The sequence below is a fragment of the Pelodiscus sinensis genome, chromosome 25 (assembly GCF_049634645.1).
Source record: "Pelodiscus sinensis isolate JC-2024 chromosome 25, ASM4963464v1, whole genome shotgun sequence".
NCBI lineage: Eukaryota > Metazoa > Chordata > Testudines > Trionychidae > Pelodiscus > Pelodiscus sinensis.
In genome coordinates, this window is record NC_134735.1 from 21,183,393 (window position 1) to 21,201,907 (window position 18,515).

An 18,515-nucleotide genomic window follows, 5' to 3' on the forward strand; every position below is an offset into this window, starting at 1 on the left:
TCTGAGACTCCTTTCCCCTTGAAGAGGATCCTTTGCCTTTTAGTGGCCTGATCAGTTTAGTAAATTCTCAAAGGGCATAGCAATCCCTAAATCCTTAGGAGAGATGAAAGCAGTTCAATTTTGGTTTTTTATGCTCTTAAAAGGTCATCTTTGGTAAGTTTAAGTGAGAAAATGGAGGTTAAAATGCACAACAATTCTGTCTTGTGTAACAGCAGAAAAGAGGCTGGATTAGGTAAGACTTGATGCTTACCTGTGAAATAGATACTATAACAAGCATCTAGGAATATTCATCTGGCCACCTGAATGCCAGCTCCTTTGCTGTGACAAAAGGCATCCCCCCGTCAGCCTTTGAAAAACACTGCCACCACGAGCTATAAGGTTTTGACATGAGTATCAACAATTAAGCCCAACGTTTTGCCTGCCAAACTGGCTGTTGTGAACATACTTTGTATTGTGTTTATTACCACCCACCTCCTCTCTCCCTCACTCACCTCCTCTGAATAATCTGTGAACGTTTCTGATTTTTTATTACTTGTTCTTCCAGACAGATGGTTTCAGTGACAACACCTAAGGGATGAAATTTAGGCCCTGTCTACATCAATAGCAACACTCCCTTTCATAAAGGATCCATGGATGAGTGAGATAAGGTCTTGCCTTCAGGTTCTGCTGGTCGACATTTTTGATTGATGCAAAGTGTCTTCCAGCCAAAACTTCGTTGGATGGCATGAAGCTGGGAGAGGGAAACTGACAGAAAGTGTCTTTGTATTTAGCATTGGGGGAAATATAATTGAGGAAATCTCAACACAATCCAACAGCCTCCCGGCGACCAGCGGGGCCTGGTTACACAAAAATCTGAAACAAGGTAGAAACGCTTCTAGGAAATATGCTAGGGGCGGGCAAAAGGATTTCGATGAAGTCCTAATAAATCGTCCCGTTCTCTGAAACCTGGAGTGCTCAGGAATGGTATCTGGTTCACAATGCAGCGCTATGCCATTGAAACAACCTACCCCCATGGGAGCTCATTGGCCACAGCAGAACAGTGTCTGAATCCTGCTCCTGGTTTCACAGTAGAAGCCCTGCAGCTCTGGAACTTTCACTTCTGTGGAAATGGGTGACAGGGATCACATGAGGATCACCTGTTGTGTTCCCTCCCTCTAGGGCATCTGGCACTGGCCACTGTCGGCAGACAGGACACTGGGCTAGATGGATCTTTGGTCTTTCTTATGTACTTACCAAGATCTGTCTGAGGCCAGACTTTACCAACCATGTGTAATTCTTGTATGATGGAATTCTGGAGGTTCCTCTGCATTGCACTGTTGGATTGTCATCACCTGAATCAAGGATTGGTCCTGCTTTGGGCAGGGGGTTGGTCTCGGTGGCCTCCTGAGGTCTCTTCCAGCCCTAGGATTCTACAAGTCTATGGGAAAGAGAGGAAGCAGAGAACTTGATGCGTTTGCTAGGATTCTGGTGTATTGTTGATTTTTGTAATGCGAGTGCAGAACTTTGGTTTCTTCGGAAGCCACACAGTACCTCTTATGATGTCAGAGTGGAGGAAGAGCACGGAAAGAAATGAGTTGCTTCCATCCAGATCCTCATGTTACTCCACTCTGAAAGAAGATTTCTAAATGGTCACAACAACCACTAAGAATATAAAAACCTGAAGGTGATTTGGGAAGAGTTACATCCCCTGCTCACTGCCCAAACTTCAGTGCAGCACTAGATGTCAGCAAGATAGAATAGCGCTACAACACTATCAAGAAATTTGCACTGGTAAATGACATTTCTTGCTCATGAGACTATGCTAAGATACATAGATGCATCTGGTGTCTTGTATATGACCTTGTTTGTTCTGCAGATGTCTTCAGCAATTGGGAATACATTTGGCTCCGATTTTCATTGGAATTGGTAAAAAGAACCAGTTCTGGCAAAAACTAGAACGTATTTTGGAATGTGAGTGAAATCATTTAAATTATGATATCAAGAAACTGTGAATGGCAAAAACTTTAGTTTCCCCGATAAGAAAAGGACTTTGATAATTTCTCTTTGCACTTAAGTTTGCAGCTTTTCATTGTAAGCTTGACTTTATCCCCGACAATTCATCTCTCTTTGAAATTTCTCAAGAAAGATCCTTGGTACATAACTTTTGTTATGTAAGGCTTTTGGCCTGAAGTTAGTTAGTTAGTTAGTTAGTTAGTTAGTTAGTTAGTTAGTTAGTTAGTTAGTTAGTTAGTTAGTTAGTTCGTTCGTTCTTTCGAAATGTTTTTACACTTCTTTAAAATGGCATGGCTTAGAAACTTAATGTTTGTTTTATTCCAGATTCTCTAAAGAGATTTTCTGCTTTGAGGTAGTTTGGCAAGGTGTGGCTGTTCAGTTTTGGAGATACGGTAATAGCTTAGAATTTGGTAATATTTTGGTATAAAATCAGGTTCCAGAATTTCAACTGCCCAGAAAATGTCTTTAGGTTGGACTTCAGTCCAGTATATAATTCCACCTTCCAAATTTCTGTTGAATCCCTGCAACTCTTAAAAACAAAGGTAATATGGTTTTAAGAGCTCTATCAAGGGTCCTGCCCAAGCAATTCAGTCTTCAGGCATGTCCTATATATACCCAATGTGCCTGCACAAGTGTTTGCCCACAGAGCCTGGGGTCTAGTGAACTGAGCAGAGAACAAAAGAGTTGCAGATTCAATTTGGCAGCTACTTGATCTTTCCGGGAACTCAGGAGTTTTGTTCTTGGGACTCTGCCACAGACTGACTCCGTGACCATGGGACAATCACTGTATTGCTATGGTGTGTGGCTCAGTTTCTCTCACCTGAAAATGCGGATAATGATACTTGCCCATCTCCCAGGGAGGTTGTGAGGCTTAGAAAAGCACTTTTGTGGAAGGCTGAAACTTTATTGGTGTCAATGTTCTTCCTGCTAAGGGTCTAGGTGCAAGTCACTCACTGATTCTCCAGCTCTCGAGCCAGTGAAGTTGGCGGGCTTCCCTTTAAAGTCCATATCTCAGTCCGCTAGGGACTACTGAACCTGAATAAATGACCTATTCATTCCCCTTTCCTAACTCCCACAATAATTCTCCCCTTACAGCATCTCGACTTATTGCTTCATCGCTCAAATGATTGTCAGGGATTTTTTAGGGGTCTTTCCTTCTCCTGTGAAAAAAAAATGCTGCTGAAAATGGTTGCTCATGTTTACCGCTTACTCAGGCATGCCTGGTGGATGGCAGGTGGTGAGCGCGTGTGGACCGAGAGCTGGCTTGATTCTTTTTCCAGCTTCCCTCTGGTCTCTTGAGTGACCTTGGGTAAGTAATTTTCCCTTTTTGTACCTCAGTTTTCCCAGCTATAAAGCGGGGATAACTCTGACCTCCTTTGTAAAGAGTTTTCAATCTGATGATAAGTGCTCTGTAAGAAATATATTATTGGCATTCCTCTGTGACCTGGAGCAGAGGGAGAGTGCAGGTGGGCGTGGCTACATTGCAACTTGTGTGACTGTTTCCCTAGGGAGAAGGGTAGAATTCTGCTTCTGTGCACCCTGCCCGGAACACTGCAGACCTTAGCTGCTTTGGGGCTGTCTGTGTGCAGGACATACAGGAGTTTGGATGCTGATCTGTGCCTACACTGTTAGATAGTCATTCCTACCACGCGTTGTAAGGGGTGGGGTTGGCAAACCCATGCGAGACACTCTACAGCCCTCAGGCTTCCGTAGCATCTGTTGTTCCTGTAGCAGTGCTCTGTGATGGGGGGTTGATTCCTTTAGTCTTCCTGTTCCATCCCTTCATGGAGACCCTCCGCACCAGAGATCCAGCATAAGCAACAGGAAGCAGCCAAGAACAATTTTACGTACTGGTAGGTAAATACGCTGCTGCGCTGACCCTTGTTGCTCGATGCTGACGGGTGCGTAAGAGCTGCAGTTTTTGTTGCTTTTTTTCTTTGGAGGAAATTGCAGATAAAAAGCGAAAAGTGTCTGAGTTTCAGATGTGCTTCAAGTGATGTCAGAGATCACATCTTGTGAACTTCCCTTCTCCCTGACCACATCCTGGTGGGGTTTTCTGTGTCCCATCTCAAGCTGAACATTTCTTGCAGCAGTTAAATATAGCCCAGCACCTACTCATGGTGAAATGCGTGGGCCGAAGCAGCCGCCTGAGGGGGCGTAAGCACTTTCTAATTTTAGCAGGTCCAACTTCCTTTTTTCTCCCCTCACACGTCATTATGTAAAACTCAGTCTTCTCATTTGTCTTTCCTTAAATAGGACCTTTGGCAAGGTGGGGGGGGGGGGGAGGCTGAAGATTAGAAATAAAATAAACCTTCAAATTGCATTTCTGGACCAATCTCCTTTTTGTCTCAAGTAACAGATATCAGGGTAAGTAGGATCACAGAGAGAAACAGTTTTGCTTTCCTGTATGGAACCCAGTAGCAGGTGAAGATGAATATGAGTGTTACTTCCTCCAAAATTCCAGCTTGATTCTTTTGAGATCAGTCATAGCTAAGAAAATTGGCCGCTGTAGACTGGAAGCTTGCAAGATAGAGGATACACAGCACTGGCTGGGAATTGGGGTTAATTGCAATCTTTCACCTGTAATGATCAGAGCTCATCTGATATTCAAATCACAAACAGACCTGTGTTTGATGATTCTAGTTCAGTGTCTGGTGTGGGGCGGAAATGGGGGTAGGAGGGAGGTTGTTGGAGAATTGTCCTGTCACTAACAAGTCACAAACAACAGAAGGAAAGACCATTGCAGTTTGGAGAAAGTATTGCACGTATTCATGGTCTGAAATGAAAGTGAGTGACTTTTAGGATAGATATTAGGAAATGTTTTATCTACTCATTGGGTTACTGGAGCTTGGATTACTCAGCTCAAGAGCGTAGTGAAAACATGTCAGGTGAGCTGCTTACTTGATACCCCCGAGTGAAGCAGATTCCCTTGCTATGAATGCTAAGAAGATGGTTTTAATGGAGCTGCTGCTCTCTTCATCCAAAATTTCCCATTCATCTAAGTTAGTCAAAGACCAGCAATGCGTGTGTTTGAGCAGTAATCCAGTAGGAATAAACTAATTGAACGTGTAGCCATTAAGGCACAAAAGCGTCATGCTCCCGCTGCTGCTAAAAGAAGCCGATGTGGACACGACAGCTGACAGAGACATTCAGGAAAATATTGTAAAGGTGTCGGGTGGAGAGGAAAGAAATTTGCAAACAAATGAGGAAATTGCCAATAACTGGGACCGAAATGGCGTTGTGCCAGGTTCTTTGATAATTCCTGTCATATTGTGTCTGAGATTACACCATGATATACTGAGGCTTTTACAAGATAATCCATCCCACAACGTTGCCTTGTAAGTAGCCTGAATGTGTGTGGCTGAGCAAATAAAGAGGGGGCTTTTATCCCTGTAGTGTTCTCTGAGATAATATGCCTGGGTGTACATGTCCACTGATTTATTGGTTCATTTTTATGGGCTAATGTTTGTGGCAGACAGATGCTGGCCCACAGATACTGCCTTTGGGGGGGGAGAGATATTGCCCTCAGAGCCTTTAGCTGCTTTTCTAGTGTTTAAACTGCTTGTTGGTGCAGCGCAGCCTTTTATTCGGAGTCTCTGCTTGGCGTGGTTAGAGGAGGGTGGAGGCTGAGGGGGCAGGTGATTAGTAAGAGCAAGTCTGGAATGATGCCACTGTTTTGGGAACAGCTTTCTTTCATTGGCAAAGGGGCAAATTAACAAAATCGACACGTGGAATGCTAACGACTCGGGGGGGGGGAGCAGTGGGGAAATGAGCGCTTAGAGAGCTATTGATTTTGCCGTGCGGGTGGGGTTCTAAGTTTTGTCTTGCGGCTCAAGCTTCTTCTGAATAGGAGTGTCCTGCCAGCCAGGTTCTTTTCCTCCTTCGGGGGTTTGCAGTGAAGTCAGAACCCTGGCATCTGGGTACCTCAGCCTGTTACCATGGAGGATGAATGTGTTTCACCAATGGCACCATCGGGAAGACACCCTCCTCTTGGGGAGGTCAGCTGAGGGCCAGTGGTGGAATGTGTTCAGAGCAGGCAGTAAAGTTCTGCCCTGTGTCTTCAGAGAGGGACTAAGTGTGACAAGGAAGGTAATACCCCTCTGAGCAGATCACATTCCTTTCCCTGTCCTTTCCCCTCCTCCTCAGCCACTTTGGACAGTATTCGGGTTTAATGGTCAACTAGGTGGAACTTATAGGGTGCAAATGCTTATTGGAGAGTCGACAGGATAGTCGATGAGTCACTTCCCCCCTTGCTGCCTCTGTCAGATAGAGGCAACAGGTGGGGGGAAGAAGAGGGGGTACTTCAGAGTGGTAGCGCTGCGTGGAGACTGGGGCCAGACTAGGGATGTGAAGGACTATTCCACTAGTTGACTATCCGATAAGCAAATACTTGTTGGATAGTCAACAGACTAGTCGCTTCCCCCCCACCTTGCTGCCTCTATTAGATAGAGGAAGCAAGGGGGAGGAAGAAATGGGAGTACTTCAAAGTGGCAGCACCGCTTGAAGCCTGGGGCCGGATCCTGGGCTCCAGGCAGCGCTGCCGCTTTGAAAAGCCAGGCAGCTGGAGAGGGCTCCAGGCAGCGCCGCACGGAGCCTTCCCCAGCTGACCCCAGGCTCCACGTGGCGCTTTCGCCTTTGAAGTGTAGCAACAGCCTTAGGGCTCTTGCTACATTTCAAAGGCAGAGGCACCTTATCGACTAATCGAATAGTTGATGTAAAATGCATTGACTATTTGATTAGTCCGTTACCCGATCCTTAACACCCTTAGTGATAACCACAGAACTGCTGAACAAATTGAGCATGCACACAGCTTATGTCTTTCTGTTGTTTTTACAAGGATGGGGGGTGCAGGGACTTGGTGTGTTTGCTTGCAGATTCTATCTAGTGGCTTTCCCGCAGAGTAACGGTAAGATTGATGGAATATGTTGTGAAGCAGCGTGGGGGAAAAGTCATATTTTGCATTATGGAAATGTGTCTGTATCTCAGTTACAATGTGTAGATGGACACCTCGATTTGGATGGGCTGTATTAACAAATCCAGAGAAATAAATACCATCTCAGACATGTGAAAGCTTTTTTCTTTTAGGATAGATCCCCTTTCAAGAAAAAAATGCAAGAGGTTAGCTGAATTATTCAGTGTTGTTCTTCAGGTTTTGCTCCTCAACGAAAGGGCTCCTCCTCCATGGCAAGGAATAATAGAGATTTTTTTTTCATTTTTTCTCCCTTCAAACTGGTGTAATAAGTCAGCTAGAATGGCTGCTCTCTGCCGTTTGTCTTAGTGCGACGTGATGGATGCTTGGGAACAGATGTCTCATGTGCCTTCCTACAGTGGAAATGGCTTCATTTTCAGAAAAAAAGTGTTGTGGGTTGTGTGATTAGAACATCACAATGCTACTGCGCTCACAGTGGGGTGTGTCAATTTTGCTTCCCTGGGATGCATCCCTTGTTTCTGCCAATCAGGCTTTGCAGTTTCTAACCATTAATGCATTTCTCATGGATGTTTGGTGTGGAGGGCAAGGATCTTCCCACAGTAGAGTTATGTTGTTAAAGGGGAACAGCACAGAACTTGCAGCAGTAATGTGTTTTGCAGTCTACAATAGGACTGATGTAAGAGGTATTAAATTCACTTAGCTCTTCCCCAGCTTTTTATGAGAAACTGCCTTCTGATCCCAGAAGTAGGAGCCTAAGGTGTCTGTGTTTTTAATTGAGAAAGTACAGATCTTCCCTAAATACACATTCTGTAAAACGATATTAATATCTGCAAATGAAATAGTGTAGGCCTTGGAGCAAGATTGACTATAGACACAAGGATCCTTTTTAATGATAGTGCTGGGAAAAAAATGCTATCTTTCTTACCAAATGCCTGGCGTGAAGTAGATGATAGCTCAAGTATAGCTTTGCTATAAATACCATGTGGAAACTTACACACAAAGTTTTCCAGAGCAATCAATATCAAGATAAATGTCTCTTCTCTGAGATCTGCCTTGTGTCCTCATGTGGACATCTGATCCCTGTTGGAGTTAACTATAGAGAACAGCATTTGGGGAGGAGATTTACATGGTAGACAAGAGGAGAGAATGTTGCTCTCAGTTTGACTCGCTGATGCACTTCTCATAAGTGATTCACCTGGACCATCTGAAATATCACGGGTTAAAGTAAGTGCCGACTGTGCTACACACTAATAGTGTGGGAAAACACATCTGAAATTTACTAACTTTTCTTAGTTTCAGTCCTTACCACAGAGGGCAACATAAAGATACTTCCCCAGAGCTTCTTTTTGTAGAGGCTAAAGATGAGGGGCTGTCAAACACTGAGGTATCAGAAGAGGAGGTGTTGGAAGAAAATGATAATTTACAATGAAATTAGTCAGCAGGAGAGGATGGTATTCATACCAGAATTTTGAAGGCACTTAGCTAATATGCAATCTCTGTTCAAATCAGCTTCTGTAGCAGGACTGGAAGATGGCACATCTTGTAATCATCCTTCAAAGAGAGTTCAGAGAGGAACAATGCTGAGTTGCAGACCAATGAGTCACTAGCATGTAAATTAGTTTAAAAAGCAATTAAGGATAGATTTACAAACCATATAGATGAACAAGGCTTGATAGAGACAAATCAAAATGGCTTCTGTAATATAAAATTATTTTCTCCCACCATTTTGAATTCTTTGAGGGAGTCAATCCACTAGTAGATAATAATTTGTATGGACTCACAAATGTCCTTCAGTGAAACCTTTCACAAGAAGCTTTTAAGGAAACTAAGTTCCTGGGTGAGTAACTAATGTTATTTAATAGATTTATCAATGGTGTGGAAGAAGGTTGCATATCACTCAGTCTTAGTTAGGTTAATCAAGTCTACACTGGATTGTGAGTAACTTCAGAAGGACTTGCCAAAGGAAGATAATTGGTTTATGGGGTAGTGGAGGAAACTCATTGTAGAAAGTCTAAGGTAATACACAAGGAGAGATTTGAACCATTCATACATGTTGATGGGATTCTAAATCAGCTATAAACCACTCAGTGAAAGGACTTGGGCATCAGTATGGACAGCTTAGTGAAAATTTCTACTCAGTGCACAATGAAGATCTAAAAACAGAGCACGCAAAATGGTAGAGTTTGTAAAATGTGAAAAACGTTACTAATGTTCAATTTGTGTTGCCATTATATAAATAGTGTGTGTATGTGCTGTCACAGGGGTGCTGCATGCGCTGTGGGTCACTTCATCTCTTGGGCATAGCAGAAGGTGTATCAATGATAAAAGGAATGAAAAGAAGCACTGGAAGCATTTTATTGAAAGAGGTGATATGGTAAGACACGAAATTACAAATGGTAAAGCTAAGGGCAGCCAGGGTCTCTTTAGCTTCTCTTAATAGAAAACCAAAGGGGCATCCCATGAAATTAAAAGACAACACATTGAAAATAGATAACAGGAAATTCTCTTTTACACAACACATAGTTAACTTCACTGCTGTAAGATATTACTGGGGCAAACGTGTTAGAATAATAATAATAATAATAATAATAATAATAATGAAAAAAAAGAATTAGCTATTTACATAGTTAAGAAGAAGATGCACAGTTACACTAGCTAAGATTTAAAGAAAAAGGTTCATAGAATATCAGCACTCATGCTCAGGCAATAAGCCAAACATGAACTGCCTGGAAATAACTTCCATCAGGGGCATGTCATTCCATTGTATCCTTTCAAGGAACTTGTATGGGCAATGACAAGAGGTGTGTCTGAGCTCCTGTGTTCCCGTGTCCATGTAGCCTTCTCCTCCTATTGTAGTTTTATTGTTCCATTTATTTCTTAATGTCTTGGGATGTGCCTTGTGCTTTGTGCCGGATCTTCCTTTCTTAGTGATCCCCAGTGCTCCATTCACATTTGATCAAGCCTCTTTCTCAAAGACTTTAGGAGGGCCCAGTGCACTACGAACTAGTCAGTGGAATCTTTTTTTTTTTCTGTTTCCCGCCCTGAGACACCGCTCTTTCATTGGCCACTTGTGTTTTTACTGCATTAACTTTTCATTTCTAAAACAAATCCTTTGGCACTTTAGAAAAAAAATATATTCAGTATCATGAGCTTCTGTGGGCAAAACCCACTTCTTCAGATGAGCTTGAGTGGAGGAAAAAAAGGGGGACTCTCAGGGTGTGTCTGCACTAGGAAATTATTTTGAAATAACTAAATCGGATTTAGTAACTCCCAATTTTAGAAAATTGAGATAGCATGTTCCCACTACTACATAGAAGCCTCGAAATTAGTCCAAGGCAGGCTCTGTTAATGTGGACACGTTATGACAACTTAGAGCCCCAAGAAGCACTGAGGAATAATTAGTTTTAATTATTGTGGGGAGTAATTACTTTGAAATACAACGAGAAGTCCCATGGCGCCTTATAGACTAACAGTTTTTTTTTAGTATAAGCTTTTGTGGGCAAAGACCCACTTCATCAGATGCGTGTATCTGACGAAATGGGTCTTTGCCCATGAAAGCTTATGCTCCAATAAATCTGTTAGGGTATGTCTACCCTACATTGTTATTTCAAAATATCTTATTTCAAAATAGTTATTTGTGCATCTCCACACAAAATGCATTTCGAAATAGCATTTTGCTATTTCAAAATAGTGTGTTCACACTGAGTGGACTCTGAATCGCATTTAAGGCTGGCTAGAACCAGTTCCAGCAGGGCACCCAGTCAGGACTTACTGTGTGGGGCTGCTGCCTGAGGCTATCTGATGTCTGTGCTTAAAGGGACCCCCCCAGACAGCCAGTTCTCAGGTTTCCCTGCTTGCGCGACAGCAGAGCATTTTGTCTCTGCGTGGTCTGGTTGCCCTCACTCGGGACACCACAGCGCTCTGCAACACGGAGCCAGAGCTGCCCCTGGGCACTCTGGTGCTTCTCTTGGACGCGTTGCTGCGAGCCTGGCTGCACTTTCTGCAGGCTGCCATCTGGGAGGTCCATCAGGGGGCTGTCAGTATCCGGGAGGCCCTGGGGGAGAGCTTCCACCCTGAGGAGCACTAAGAGCCTCCCTGGTCTGCTTCACTGGGGGCTTGTGCCTCATTCATCCATCATGTCCTTCCACTTACCCCTCCCTAGCCCCCCTTCCTGATGTCAAATAAAATACATGTATTTTCAAAAATATAAACTCTGTTTATTTAACAAAACTGGAGGGGGGGTATGAAACTCTGGGGAAAGGAAGTGGGATAGGAGAAGAGAGAGGGTGGGAGAGGGGAGGGGGAAACCTGGGAGGAGGGAGCTGGAAGCGGGAAGCAAGGGGAAGAAGGGGGAAGGGAAGCTCCGGGCTCAGGGGTGGAGGTCTCACTTGGTCAACTGTCTCCCAGAACGGCAGGTGCGGGGGCCTCGCTGTCCCCGGGGGGATGGGGAGGAGATTGAGGTGGGGGGTGTGGATGTTGGAGAGGGGGAGAAGGAGCTGGGGAGACAGCAGGCGCTGGAGCGACACGAGGCAGCACGCTCTGTACCAGGGTCTGCAGATGGGCACAGATGACACAACCCTGGGCAACCAGCTCCCGCCGGAACTCCCTTTCGTCCTGCACCCACTGCTCCATGGTGCGGTGCAGGGCTCGCAGGGCTCCCAGGTGCTGGTCTCGGTACCCCTGCAGTGTTGTGGTGGACCTGCTGAACCCTTGGCTGCTGGAGGATGTCCCGGGTGGGGTGGTGCGCCCTGCATGCACAGCTGGTGCGGCTGCGGAGAAAGAAGAGAAGTGGTCAGTTCTCCCTGGGGACACAGTGGGTGAAGCCTTCGCGGGCAGGCTTGCAAACCTAGTGAGGAGGGCTTTAAACTAAGTTTGTCGGGGGACGGTGACGAAAACCCTGAGGGGAGTGGGAAAGTCAGATACCAGGAAGAAATGCAGAGAGGAATGAGCAAGAAAGGAGGACCCCTGATTTGAATGGAGAAGATAGGGCGATCAACTGGTTACCTGAGGTGTTTGTACACTAATGCAAGAAGCCTGGGCAACAAACAGGAAGAACTGAAGGCCCTGGCCCAGTCCAAGAAATATGATTTAATTGGGATAACAGAGACTTGGTGGGATGACTCGCATGACTGGAGTGCTGTCATGGAAGGGTATAGACTGTTCAGGAAGAACAGGCAGGGGAGAAAAGGAGGAGGAGTTGCACTATATGTAAGAGAGCACTATGATTGCTCTGAACTCCAGTATAAAGAGGGAGAAAAACCTGTTGAGAGTCTATGGGTTAAGTTTAAAGGAGAAAACAACAGCAGTGATGTTGTGGTTGGTGTCTGCTATTGGCCACCAAATCAGGTGGATGAGGTAGATGAGGCTTTCTTCGGACAACCAGGGACAACGCAGGCCCTGGTTCTTGTAGGGAACTTTAATCACCCTGACATCTGTTGGGAAACCAATACGGCAGTACACAGGCTATCCAGGAAGTTTTTGGAGAATGTTGGGGATAATTTCTTGACACGAGTGCTGAAGGATCCGACCAGGGGCCGTGCGCAGCTTGACCTTCTGCTCACAAACAGGGAGGAAGTAATAGGGGAAGTAGAGGTGGATGACAACCTGGGAAGCAGTGATCATGAGATGGTAGATTTCAGGATCCTGACCAAAGGAAGAAAGGAGAGTAGTAAAATACACACCTTGGACTTCAGAAAAGCAGATTTTGACTCCCTCAGAGATCTGATGGGCAGAATCCCCTGGGATGCTAACATGAAGGGGAAAGAGTCCAGGACAGCTGGCAGTATATTAAAGAAACCTTATTGAAGGGACAGAAAGAAACCATCCCGATGCGTAGCAAAAGAGGCAAACATGGTAGGAGACCAGATTGGCTTACAGGGGAAATCCTTGGTGAACTTAAGCACAAAAAGGAAGCTTACAAAGAGTGGAAACTTGGACAAATGACCAGGGAGGGGCTTAAATGTATAGCTCGAGAATGCCGGGGGGCTATCAGGAAGGCGAAAGCGCAAATGGAATTGCGACTGGCTAAGGATATGAAGGATAACAAGGTTTGACAAGAAGAAGGTGATCAGAGAGGGGGTGGGGCCCCTAATGGATGAAGGAGGTAACCTAGTGACAGATGATGTGGAGAAAGCTGAAGTACTCAATGCTTTCTTTGCCTCTGTATTCACGGACAAGGTGGGCTCCCGGACTAATGCGCTAAGTGACGCAAGATGGGATGAAGATGGACAGCCCTTGGTGGGTAAAGAACAGGTTAGGAACTATTTAGAAAAGCTAAACGTACACAAATCCATGGGTCCGGACTTAATGCATCCGAGGGTACTGAGGGAGTTGGCAAATGTCATTGAGGAGCCTTTGGCCATTATCTTTGAAAAGTCATGGAGATTGGGAGAAATCCCGGATGATTGGAAAAAGGCAAATGTAGTGCCCATCTTCAAAAAAGGGAAGAAGGACGATCCAGGGAACTATAGGCCGGTCAGTCTTACCTCCGTTCCTGGAAAAATCATGGAAGAGATCCTTAAGGAATCCATTTTGAGGCACTTAGAAGAGAGGAAAATGATTAGGAATAGTCAGCATGGATTCACAAAGGGCAAGTCGTTCCTGACCAATCTGATTAGCTTCTTTGATGAGGAAACTGGCTCTGTGGATGTGGAAAAGTCAGTGGATGTGATAGACCTTGACTTTAGCAAGGCTTTTGATACGATCTCCCACAATATTCTTGCCAGCAAGTTAACGGAATGTGGATTGGATAAATGGACGGTAAGATGGATAGAAAGCTGGCTAGAAGGCCGGGCCCAGCGGGTAGTGATCAACGGCTCGATGTCAGGATGGTGGTCGGTTTCTAGCGGAGTGCCCCAATGTTTGGTTCTAGGACCGGTTTTGTTCAATATCTTTATTAATGACCTGGATGAGGGGATGGATTGCACCCTCAGCAAGTTTGCGGATGACACTAAGTTGGGGGGGAGGTAGATACACTTGAGGGCAGAGATAGGGTCCAGAGTGACTTAGACAAATTGGAGGATTGGGCCACAAGAAATCTGATGAGGTTCAACAAGGACAAGTGCAGAGTCCTGCACTTGGGACGGAAGAATCCCAAGCATTGTTACAAGCTGGGGACCAACCAGTTAAATAGTAGTTCTGCAGAAAAGGTCCTGGGGGTTACAGTGGATGAGAAGCTGGATATGAGTCAACAGTGTGCCCTTGTAGCCAAGAAGGCTAATGACGTATTAGGTTGCATTAAAAGGAGCATTGCCAGCAGATCCAGAGATGTCATTATTCCCCTTTATTCGGCTTTGGTGAAGCCACATCTGGAGTATTGTGTCCAGTTCTGGGCCCCCCACTACAAAAAGGATGTGAACGCATTGGAGAGGGTCCAGCGGAGGGCAACCAAAATCATTAAGGGGCTGGAGCATATGACTTATGAGGAGAGGCAGAGGGAGTTGGGTCTGTTTAGTCTGCAGAAACGAAGAGTGAGGGCAGCCTTCAACTTCCTGAAGGGAGGTTCCAAAGAGGATGGAGAGAGGCTGTTCTCAGTAGTGACAGATGGTAGAAGAAGGAGCAATGGTCCCAAGTTGTGGTGGGAGAGGTCCAGGTTGGATATTAGGAAAAACTATTTCACTAGGAGGGTAGTGAAGCACTGGAATGAGTTACCTAGGGAAGTAGTGGAGTCTCCATCCATAGAGGTGTTTACGTCTCGGCTTGACAAAGCCCTAGCCGGGTTGATTTATTTGGGATTGGTCCTGCCTAGAGCAGGGGGTTGGACTTGATGACCTCCTGAGGTCTCTTCCAGCTCTTTGGTTCTATGATTCTATGATTAAGCCCAGTTTAAGTGGAACTCCTTTCTGCAGGAGGCTGTGAAGGCTAGAACTATAATAGAGTTTAAAGAGAAGTTAGATAAAGTCATGAAGGTGGGGTCCATGGAGTGGTATTAGCCAGGGGGTAGAAATGGTGTCCCTGGCCTCTGTTTGTGGAAGGCTGGAGAGGGATGGCACGAGACAAATGGCTTGGTCATTGTCTTCAGTCCATCCCCTCCAGGGTTTCTAGTGTTGGCTGCTGTCGGCAGACAGGCTACTGGACTAGATGGACCTTTGGTCTGACACAGTACGGCCGTTCTTATGTTCTTATGTTCTAAGCTCAGGGCTCAGGGTCGGGGGTCTCATTGGACCACCCTGATTTTCATGCAAACCTGCTCCTGGGTGGCCAGGCTGGCAGCTATCCTGCCCTAGACAGCCACTTTCCTGTGCCTAGTGCGGACGTCGTGGATGAGGTCCACGATTTCCGCACAAGAGGCAGGCGCCTGCCTGGTCTAGCGGCCCCGGGCAGGCTCCTGGGAGCCGTCAGCCTGGTCCCGGGAAGAGGCGGAGGGCTGGGTGGCAGTGGGTGGCTGGCTCGTGCCATGCCAGCTGCAGGGTCTGCTGGCTGGGTGCTGGCAGGCTTGCACCTGGCACGGGCACCGTAGCCAGCCTGTGCCCCTTTAAGGGCTCCGGGGCCGGGAGGGGGGCAGAAGAGTTTCCCTGGTTGTATCCAGAGTGGCCACCAGGGCAAGCTGGGAAGGACTAGCCTCCCACTAGTTCGAATCAAGTGGCCACACAGCCCTTAATTCGAACTACTTAATTCGAACTAGGCGTTAGTCCTCGTAGAATGAGGTTTACCTAGTTTGAATTAAGCGCTCCGCTAGTTGGAATTAAGTTCGAACTAGCAGTTTGTATGTGTAGCGCCTATTAAAGTTAATTCGAACTAATGTCTGTTAGTTCGAATTAGCTTTGCAGTGTAGACATACCCTCCAGCTATTTTGAAATAACCATTTTGAAATTAGTGTTATTCCCCAAGGAATGCAGGCGTACAAATTTTGAAATAAGCAGCCCGCTATTTCAAAATAACGGACTTGGTAGTGTGGTTGCTCCGCTTATAAATTTGACCCAAGGGGGGTTATTTTAAAATAATGCACTGGTGTAGACCAGAGCCCAGAATTTTAACAAGAAAAGAAGGGAGAGAGGAAAAAAAGGAACCTGTCAATTGTAGTGCCAGTGGTAATGAGGGTAATTGAGTGAGCTGGAAGTGTCCCATACTTAGCTTTTGTTGTCAATGAAGTGTTAAATGTAAGGGAAGCTAGTTTTATAATGGGTCATCCAGTTCATGTCTTTGTTCAAGGCAAGGGAAACAGTGTCAGATTTGCATATGAAGTTTAATTCCACGCTCTCTTTCTGTAGATGGCTGGTAACATTCCTGTGCAGAAGGATGGCTACTTTTAAATTCATTAATGAGTGCCCAGGCAGGTTAAAATGTTCTCCTACAGGTTTATGGCGACGTCTAGACTGCAGGCTTCTTTCGGAAGAGGCTTTTCCGGAAAACCTTTTTTTGAAAGAGAGAGTATACACAGCAAAAGTGCAATGAAAAAGTGATGTGTGTTCTCAAAAGATAGTGTCCACATTGATTGGACGCTATCTCGCATTTCAGCTGTGATTACTGTGGATGGAGTGGCCACCAGGACACCTGTGTTTTTTCCTGGAGGCCTCTTCTTTTGAAAAAACACTCTCTTCCGCATCCACACATGCCTTTTTCCAAAATAGCTTTTTCAGAGAACGGCTTCTTCCTCGTAGAAAGAGGTTTACCGCTGTTGGGAAAATGCCTGCGTTCTTTCGACTTTTTGTCGAAAGAACGCAATAGCAGTGTGGACGTAAGTGTAGTTTTCCAGAAAAACTCTGCAGTGTAGACACGCCCTACGTGTGTTACCATTTCTGATGCCTGATTTGTGAACATTTATCCTTCGTTGTAGAGACTGTCCAGTTTTGTCAATATCCACGGCAGGCACTTGATGGCATATGTCGCATTAGAGGATGTGCAGTAGTAGTGAGGTCCTGTGATGGTGTCACTTGTGTAGATGTGTGGACACAGTTGGCACCAGGTTTGTTACAGGGGCAGGTTCCTAGGTGAGTGTATCGGGGGGGGGGGGGGGGGGGGAGATGCGGCTGCTGGGGAGTATCTGCGTCAGGTTGGGGATCTGTCTGTGAGTGAGGACTGGCTTGTCTCCCAAGGCCCGTGAGAGGGAGGGAGCGTTTTCCAGACTCTAGTTGGAGGGGTTTGAGCTGGGGCTGTTGGTGATAACCAGTGATGTTCTGTTATTTTCCTTGTTGGGCCTGTCCTGAAGTAGATGACTCCTCATTGTTTTTGCAGACTAACACGGCAACCCCCTTTGAGACATTAAACTTCTGGTTTCAGACAGGGTGGATTTTGCAGTGTCATTGCTTTTCATGTTTCCATGCACACCAGACTAACATGACTGCATCTCTATCACTATTCCCTTTTGTTCTCCTGTCTGCTAGGCAAACAGCATCCCAAAATTTCACAGAAACACAATACTGTAACTCAATAAAATGATAAGAAGGGAATATGAATTAATAATAGGCATGGTCCGTGCTGTAACTCCATGTAACTCATGCTTTTATACCAGGGCTGGTAAATTATTTGTACTAGTCTGAACATTTCCCTTTTGTTTGGGTTTAATACATTTAGGCTGTGTCTACACTGGCACCCTTTTCCGGAAAAGGGATGCTAATGAGACACTTCGGAATTGCAAATTCCACGGGGGATTTAAATATCCCCCGCGGCATTTGCATGAACATGGCTGCCGCTTTTTTCCGGCTCGGGGTTTTGCCGGAGAAAAGCGCCAGTCTAGATGGGATCTTGCGGAAAATAAGCCCTTTTCCGGAAGATCCCTTATTCCTACTTTATTTCCCTTTCAAGTAGGAATAAGGGATCTTCTGGAAAAGGGCTTATTTTCTGCAAGATCCCGTCTAGATTGGCGCTTTTCTCCGGCAAAACCCCGAGCCGGAAAAAAGCGGCAGCCATGTTCATGCAAATGCCACGGGGGATATTTAAATCCCCGCGGAATTTGCAATTCCGAAGTGTCTCATTAGCATCCCTTTTCCGGAAAAAGGTGCCAATGTAGACACAGCCCTGCTGTTTTATGACGTGGAACAGTAGATACACTTTTTCAGCGCAGTTAACGATGCTTTGGTCTTGTCAGATTGATACCTGTTTTTCTTATATCAGTTTCCTCCTTTTTATGTCCTGTCCTCTGTTGGATTCTGGTGTTACACAAGATAATCCATAAAAGCATTAAATGGTTGAGTGTGGAGATAATGCACACATTTGGACTGTGTCAAACATTTCAATATGCAAGCAGGTTTTAATGCTGTAAGCCCTTTATTGCCAGCTGTAGGAGATGTGTACAGTGTAGGTTATTTCCATTTTTCACTAGCTAATTTTATTGTGTGGGTTTGTTTGATTTGTAGCATATAAATAGAAAGGAAAGTGGGGAATTGTTTTGCTAGCACAAGAGGTAATGGAAAGAAATTGAGCAAAAGTCGATTTCAAGCAAAATGTCAGGATGAGCTTTCTAATGGTGAGTCCTATAGCTGAGTAGTTTCCAAGTCCAGGATAGATTTCAGTGCTATTAAATACACTCTCAAGGAAGTGGTGGAATCTCCATCACTTGAGCTGTTTAAATCTAGACCGGAGAAAGTGTGGTTCTATTCTGAGAAGTGACTGTGTGAAATTGGTCCCCTCTCGCTCCACATCTCAGCTTCATGTA

General features: G+C 45.3%; 1 protein-coding gene across 13 annotated transcripts in view; it reads left to right on the top strand.

Moving 5' to 3' along the window:
- The window catches only part of HIVEP3 (HIVEP zinc finger 3), a 399,795-nt gene that overhangs the window by 145,132 nt on the left and 236,148 nt on the right, over positions 1-18,515 (top strand). For 3 of the 13 annotated variants that reach the window (XM_075908750.1, XM_075908761.1, XM_075908764.1), the window contains exon 1: positions 3,279-3,845. The exons of the other annotated variants lie outside the window; for them this stretch is intronic. The gene's annotated coding sequence lies outside the window, so the exon portion shown is untranslated. Of the gene's footprint in view, positions 1-3,278; positions 3,846-18,515 lie in introns of those variants that run through there. 13 annotated transcript variants of the gene reach the window in all.